The following is an 8,536-nucleotide window of genomic DNA, read 5'->3' on the forward strand; positions in this document are numbered from 1 at the left end:
AAGGAGAGTCTTTTTGGGACTTTTCCAACAATGCCCCTTCATGCACCCATTGGCCCGCCATCCCATGGTGTTATTTGATTGTTATTTTTCTATATACTAGGGGCAACATGGTCATTTAATAACCTCTAGGAAGGGACTAGGGACTTTTTAGTCTCTGAAAACAAACAGGGAGAGACTTTTAGGGACTAGGGACTTTTTAGTTGGGACTAGAAAAAGTCCTAGGACTAGAGAACCAAACACCACCTATGTGTCATGCATGCTAATAAATGAAGTCATCTATGATACTAACATATGATACTATGCACTACGGATGTAGTATCATACACTAGTATCATATACATGATACTAGTATATGATACTTTCCATTACGACCAGCCTAAGAGACACCCCGAATTAACAATGCTAAACACCAAAGAGCTAGACACTTTAGCAGCGTGTTTAGCCCCACCGCCCTTATGTTCACTATACTTCTTGATGTTAATGTTATTGGTCCTGTGTAGCTCTCTAAACTTGTGCGTGACATCAGCTCTCACAATGAGAGTGCTATACTCATATTTTTCCTTGCCCAAATCAAATACTTGATTAAAAGAAGAAGAAAAAGATGGGAATCAAGATCTTCTCTTCGCTCCCTTCTTTAGGATTCCAAACCATATTATTAGGTCATACCGAAGTTAAGCTACATATGATGTGGCCAATCATGCCACGCATACTTTGAAGAATCGAAGTATTTGCCAAAAAACACCTTTAGGATTTTTAAAAACATTATGTTCGCTAGAAGTCTATATTATCATATCTCCATGTCTATTTTATATAATAAAAATATGGAATCAAACTTTTCTCCGGGAAGATATTATGACGTGAAGTTCATTTTTTAACGGTATTCTAATCGTAAGCTTCATGCAGTGAAGGCTAATGCCACACGACAGTGGCAATTCCCAATCATGATGGACATGATGTTATGTGACATATAAGGTCTTATTCAAGATTTCAATGTGCCAGATATGCCAATGCACTGAAAGCGAATGTGAAAATTGTTCCCCGAAGATAAGACAACAAGTTAAATAAAAAATTGACGATAACAAACATGATATGATACATCTGGTGGCCACAACTCCGGTGGCAAAAGTATTCGCAAAGGTCAATAAAAAGAAATGAAGAGGCTGGGACTTCAACAAAGGTAGAGCACATGTGGAGATTTGAGTGGGCATGACTGTTATGGGTTGAACAGTTTAAGATGAATACAATCCTGATTTTGAAAAAACAAACTCCTCAAAAGAAAAAGGATTTCTCGTAAAAATTTCAAAAAGAAAATAAAGTTAACTATAGAAAAAGTAAAGTTGCAATGCAATTAAATTGATCTTGCAACAAGTATGAAAGAACATGCGGTGCCCCCATGTTTGGTTTTGGTCATTGATGACAATCTTTATGGACTAATGGTTGCCTTGAGTTATATTTGAAGGTTTTTGTCCATAGGCTTTTCTTGGAGTACATGTGTTGGTTTCAAGGAGAGTTTGTGTCGACCAAGGTGCTATTCAAGAAATTACCTAAAGAGTGGTCTTGTGAGAGGTTGATCAAGACTAAGTCAAAGAGTGAATCAAGTTGACCAACCCACAAAGCGTAGAGGATGTACCGAGAGGGATCAAGTGATCCCATGGTATGGTAAGCATTGTCAATTACGCTTTGTATACTAACCCATGGTCTTCGTGAGGGTTCTTTGTGGGGTTAGGTTGCGGTGTGCAAGTTTAAGTGGAGCATCACGAAGAGATCAAATGCCTGAAGCTTGCCGTCCTTTGTGGTGACAATGGACTTGTGAAGATGTGCGGAAGAGTGGCTCACCCATATTGGAGTATGGGGGAGCAATCAACTAGTCTTCATCAAGTCAACACAATCAAGAAAGGTTGCGGTGTGCAAGTTCAATTGGAGCATCACGAAGAGATCAAATGCTTGAAGCTTGTCGTCCTTTGTGGTGACAATGGACTTGTGAAGATGTGCGGAAAAGTGGCTCACCCATAGTGGAGTATGGGGGAGCAATCAACTAGTCTTCATCGAGCCAACACAATCAAGAAAGGTGGTCCAACTTGAGGAAGTCAAGATCGTCATCATCTAGCTCAAGTGGACTATGTGCAAGGCAAAGGTTTTCCCTTGATAGGTTTTCTATTTTACCGATCTCATGATGGTAGTTTGGAGATCGGGTTATAAGATCGATTGCCGTACTATCAAGGGGGGCTCTCGATGAGTAGCTTGATCGTATCGTTCGTTGAGAGCTCAAACCATTGCATCCTTGCATCATCTTTCTTGGTTCTTGTTTGGTTCTCTTTGTGAGTCTTAGAGCTTATGGTCATCTTGATGACAAGCTTGAGTTCATCGAAAACGGAGTTCGCATGCATCTTCTATGATGTTTTCGATGTTGGAGGTTTTGCCGTTTCTTCTTGGTTGGAGGTTTCACTCCTCTTTTTGTTAGGCATACCTCCCCTGCCTCTTCTTACTATTACCAGTCGTTGTTTTGATGCTACTCGTCGTCTTGTTTCCAACAAGCTTGAATTTGCTCAATTCGGAGCTCATATGCAGAAGTTATGGCAGTTCTGGTTTTCTTGAGTGTGGTTTTTGTCAGGGTCCCAGCGGTAGTACCGCTGAGGAGTCACAAGCGGCAGTACCGCTCCGCAGCGATAGTACCGGCGGTGACTCCACAGCAGTATTACCGTTGGCTTACCAGGTCCTTAGCGGCTGTACCGCTCCTTAGCGGCTGTACCGCCCTTCCGCCGCGGTAGTACCGCCCGATTCCCTCTTTCCCTTTACCCTTCGTTCTGCACGGCAGTACCGCCGAAGGGTGCGGTAGTACCGCCTAACCCAGCGGTAGTACCGCTGTCTCCTACGGTACTACCACCCCAAGGTTCATATTTTGTTGCTCCTTTTCCCTGTTTTTTCCGCCTGAGCGGTAGTACCGCTCGTGTGCGGGCTGAGCACATAACGGTTGGATTTCCCCCCTCCTATAAAAGGGGGTCTTCTTCCCCAATGAACCTTATCCTTTGAGTTCGTGTTCTTCCCCCATTGTTGACCTTCTTCGAGCTTGCTAACTCTCAATTCCTCCATGGTTTCTTGCTAGTTTTTGAGGGAAAACAGAGAGGAGATCTAGATCCACATTTTCACCAATCACTTTCTCCTCTATGTGAGGGGAACCCCTTGGATCTAGATCTTGGAGTTCTTTGTGTTCTCTTTCTTGTTCTTCCTCTCATTTTCCTCCCTAGCATTAGTTGTTTCGGTGGGATTTGAGAGAGAAGGACTTGGGCACTCCGTGTGCCCTTGCCATTGCATTTGGTGCATCGGTTTGAGTTCTCCACGTGATACGTAGAAGTTATAAGTTGAGAAGCTTATTACTCTTGGGTGCTTGGTACCTTTGAGCTTGTTCCTCTTGGGTGCTTGGACACCCTAGACGGTTGTTGGTGTTCGGAGCTCAATCATTGTGGTGCAAAGCTCCGGGCAAGTGTCGGGGTCTCCAATTAGGTTGTGGAGATCGCCCCGAGCAATTTGACGGGTACCGGTGACCGCCCCCAAGGGTTACCAAAGTGTACGGGTTCGGTGACCGCCCCCAAGGGTTGCCATTTGTACGGGTTCGGTGACCGCCCTCAAGGGTCCCTTAGTGGAATCACGGCATCTTGCATTGTGCGAGAGCGTGAGGAGATTACTGTGACCCTAGTGGCTTTTTGGGGAGCATTGTGCCTCCACACCGCTCCAAATGGAGATTAGCATCCGCAAGGGTGTGAACTTCGGGATACATCGTCGTCTCCTCGTGCCTCGGTTATCTCTTACCCGAGCCCTTTACTTATGCACTTACTTTGTAATAGCCATATTGTTTCTTGTCATATATCTTGCTATCACATAGTTGTTTATCTTGCTTAGTATAAGTTGTTGGTGCACATAGGTGAGCCTAGTTATTGTAGGTTTTGTGTTTGACAAATTAACCGCTAGGTTTATTCCGCATTTGTTCAAGCCTAAACCGTAATTATTTTAAAGCGCCTATTCAACCCCCCCCCCCCCTCTAGGCGACATCCACGATCTTTCAAAGTATGCCGAGCCTAATAGTTGTACCTCTGGTTGTCATCACCCCCGTGTGTCCCGTGTTGCGCTACGCTTCCATCCCAACTCTCAACTCCATCACTCGTCATCATCATCGTTGCCATCCACCCTCATGGTTAAATACCTGGTGTACTAAATCCAAATCTCTAGCTATTTTTGTCTAAAGCATGCCGCTCTTCTCCAGGTCACCTTCTAGCTCTCGCCACCGATTGATATATCTACTAACCCTAGCCACCCATCTCCCCAGAACCACAATCACACACCAATGCATGGGCACACGCACGCAAGCACTCCATTCCTTTGTGTTAGGGTTCAAATTGAATACTTGCTCGGGCACAGGAGCTGCTCAAGTGATCACCTGTGTAGAGGGCCTTAAGGCCATGTACAATGCCAGTGCTTAAAGAGAGAGACAAAATATGCTTCTCATAACTTTTTGTAACTTGCATCGCGCTAGGTGCTTTATGCGGATGCTTGAATTGTTTTGATTAGGATAGATCAGAGCTAACTGCAGTTTCACGAAGGGCAAGCACCGGCTAGCACCAGGAGCCAAAGTTTGCTTCCATGCCTCTTTATATGCACCTATGCTAAGCATCCTAGAAGAACCTTTTTTCTGTTGAAGCACTCCCCATTGTGCATGGCCTAATCAAGCTCGGAGAGTGTGTTGGAGAAGCCGGTGATCACTGAAAGTGAATGTGAATTTGTTCCCTGAAGGGAACGCATCATGATAGTGGCGTACCCAGCGGGTGTGCCATGTGTGTCATAGCACACCCAAAATTTTGTGAAACATTTTTTACCATGTAATAATTAGCTGATTTTCGAGGCCCATCTAAACTAATTGAAATAGACCTTATTTTTTAAGTATGCACACCCTTCATTTTATTTTTAGGTCCGCCACCGCACCATGACAAATACAGAATCAGCAATATCAAACATGATCTGATACGTCTGGTGGCTGATGGTAAGGGTTAGCAAAGCCGATAAAGGAAGAAAATGGTGTTCCTGAATCTTTAACGAAGGTAGAGTGTAGAGTTGAGTGAGCACGGTTGTAACGTGTTGAACTATTTGAGATGAATGCAAACCGCATCAAAGAAAAAGGATTTCTCAAGAAAAAAAACAAACGAAAAATAATAAAGTTATTAACTCTAAAAAGCCACTGTCGGTTGCAACAAGTGTGCCGGGCCTAAGAAGAACAACACACAACCGTTTGAAAACAGAAGGCCCTCATTGTCGGTTGTGCCCCACCGCACATACTCTTCGACCCATCACGTGCGTATTAGACACAAAATCCCTGGCCATTCGTGTCATAGTCGCGCCACTCTCCCGCTGGCCACCTCTGGCCCTCCTCTCTCCGCCTACCGGCATACTCCCTCCGTCCCATAATACAAAGGCGTTTTTGACATTAGTAGTGTCAGAAACGCTCTTGTATTATGATACTGTCAAAAACGTTCTTGTATTATAAGACAGAAGGAGTATCTATCATCCTGGCCACCCGTCGCCTCTCCGGAACTGCACTGCACGCACTCCCGCGCCATTCCTGCCGCGCCGCGCCGTGCCCTCCGTTCGGCCGCCACCCCAGGTACAACGTACTGCACCACGAGCTCTCTGGGCCGGCCAAACCGGCGAGGTCCTCTTTGCCCATGCCCTTTTTGTGTTCAGTTGTGATCGGCATCGGTGGGCCGTTTCGTTTCCGTTTCTCTTTTGCTCTAATGCACGGTGCTGACGCTGCATGCACTCTCGATCAAACTGCAAAAGTCGCCGTCAATCAAACATGCACTCTCAATCGAACTGCAAAACTCTCAACACGTTGCGTCTCATCTTAAATTAGTTGGTTGGAGTCTGCCGAACAAAATTTTTGCAGTCGTTCATGCGAGAAAGCAACGCGCCACGATCTTGCGCAGCCAGGCACGGCTCTCGCTAGCCGTGCCGATCAATAGTAGACAGATATAAGCCGTTGTCAATATCTCGCCGGGTTTTCGTGCCATATTTGGCGGCCAGACACGTTCGCGCTACGGACAACGGTGCCGGCAGGGCGCCACATACGCGCCCGCCTGTTCCGATTGTCCGCTAGCTACGACCTCGCCACGTCCGTTTACGACTTTACGTTTCCGCTCTGAAGCCAAGGTTCGCACGTGCATGCGAGCGTGAATGTGTGATGTCTGATGTGCCCGTCCGATCCACTGAACTCAACCGGGGCACGAAAAGGAGGCGTGAGGAACTCTACCGTCCTCGTCGATCGGTTTCGTCTTGTCCGAGCCATGTGATGCGCAACAGTCCAGGAAAAGCTCGGCCGGGCCGGTTAGATAGGAAGCTGTATCTATCTCTCTGAAGTTGACTCGCCGGAACCCACGTCGGAAGGCCGTGAAATCACCCCACTCGGCTCCTTTAAGAATGACGGCCAGCGACGACGTACGAGCCCAAGTCAGTCAGGTCTTTTTATGCCTAGTAAGATTCCCTAAGCGAAATACTAAAAATATGCAGGAATAGAGTGAATATTTCTTTTCTAGTACTGTGTAAAGCATGCATGCCTATCCTCTGAAAAAACACACGCGAATAAAGCATCGTTGGAAATTCATGTCTTTTTCCTCTTCCCCTGCATATTGCCGCCGTTGCCAACATCTCGCCGGGTTGGTTTTTCATGCTGTATTTGGCGACGGACACGTCGGCGTTACGGTGCCGGACGGCAGGGTCTTGGCCCGGCGCTACCGTGCCACGTCTGGCTGTTGCGCTTATCTTCCACGTACGTGCGTTTCGGCTCTGATTCAGAAGCTAGCTTGGCCTATGCCAATATGCCATGCCATGCGACATGGTGAGGCACCCCTCTGATCCGCTGATCACTGGAGCACGAAAACCAAGCGTGAGAAACTCCAACGTCCTCGTCGATCGGCTTTGTCTTCACCGAACCCATGTGATGCGCAACAGTCCACGGAAAGCTAGCCGGATAGGTACTACTCGTACAAGGCACGATGCCTGTGAGGTTGAGGTTGACTCGCCGGAACCCACGTCGGAAGCCTGTGAATTCACTCCACTGATCCGCTACTTTAAGATTGACCACGGCGAACGACTACGGCGCATGCTTATCGATCCATCTTACCCGAGTGTCAAGTAAGGTTTTAAAACCATATTGTAAAGTACTCCCTCCGTAAAGAAATGTAAGAGCTTTTGTGCGAGACCAATCTCTTCGCCGAGAGCTTTGCGTGTCATCTCTTCTCCGTGTTAAAATCTCCTGAAGGCACACACGAGACAGCACGCACAGCATTGCTCCATCAATCATCGCGATAAAACCCCATTTCCACACTCAAAATCTCTTATACTATACTCCTGCCCAAATTGTGCTGTTCTTCCGTCACCCAGCTCTGTATCGATATATATATATATACTCCTCGCCCAGCAGCATCTCCTCGCCAGTCCCAATTCCCCATTCCCCGGAACCTCGCCTGCGCGTGCGCCATTGTTTCCTCCCGTTCTCGCCGCGCGCGTGTGAAGCTCTGCACGCCTTCGTCCCGCCGCTATCTTGATTCCCAGGTACGACCGGACCAACCCAGCAAGTTTTCTCTCCCTTAGATTTTTGGCCGATCGTGGCTTGGGCTTTAGTTTCCCTTTGCATCTCTACTCTTTCACCAGGATATCTGAATTCTCAAGGTATACCCGGCACCAACAGTTTTTCTTTTTAGAATTACTTGAATTGCTTATCACAAGTGTCACATGATGGCACCAACAGTTGGACAGTTGGTGATTTCGTCAGTGTAGTAATTACAAGGGATTCACTGCATCACACAGCCACGCACGGCACTCGCCGGCTAGATAAGCCGTTGTCAATATCTCGCCGGGGTTTCGTGCATGCTATATTTGGAGGCCATACGTGGTCGCGTTATGGTGCCGAGCACTGCTACACGGACGACACTAGTCCAGCCGAAACATGCACGACATGCCCATCGCATCATCCATTTGCTAGTCTAGACAGCAACATGTGATAGGGTTAACTGTCGTGCATGTGTCGTTCAGCGAAATGTCGTCCGCGAAGTACTTCCGTATGGTGCCGGCAGGGCGCCACGCGGCCGTCGCTTCCGGTTGTCCGCTAGCTGCGACCTCGCCACGTCCGTCTACGCTTCCGCTCTGAAGCTAAGCTGGGCCCATGCGAGCGTGACTGTGTAATGTGTCCCTTTGATCCGATCCACTGTACTCAACTGGGGCACGAAAACGAGGCGTGAACACTAGTAGAAAACAAGGCTTTGGTCACAGGGCAATATTCACATTAGTCTCGGTTCAGTCATAAACCGGGACTAATGTGAGCATTGGTCCCGGTTTGTGCGGCTAAAGCATTAGTCCCGGTTCACCTGAGTCCTTTAGTTCCGGTTTGAGACACGAACCAAGATTAAAGGGTGCGATGCCCTTTAGTCCCGGTTTGTGTCTCAAACCGGGATTAAAGGTCCCATTTTCAAACCCTACCCCCCCCCCCACCCCA

The sequence above is a fragment of the Triticum dicoccoides genome, chromosome 6A, assembly GCF_002162155.2.
Source record: "Triticum dicoccoides isolate Atlit2015 ecotype Zavitan chromosome 6A, WEW_v2.0, whole genome shotgun sequence".
Lineage (NCBI taxonomy): Eukaryota > Viridiplantae > Streptophyta > Magnoliopsida > Poales > Poaceae > Triticum > Triticum dicoccoides.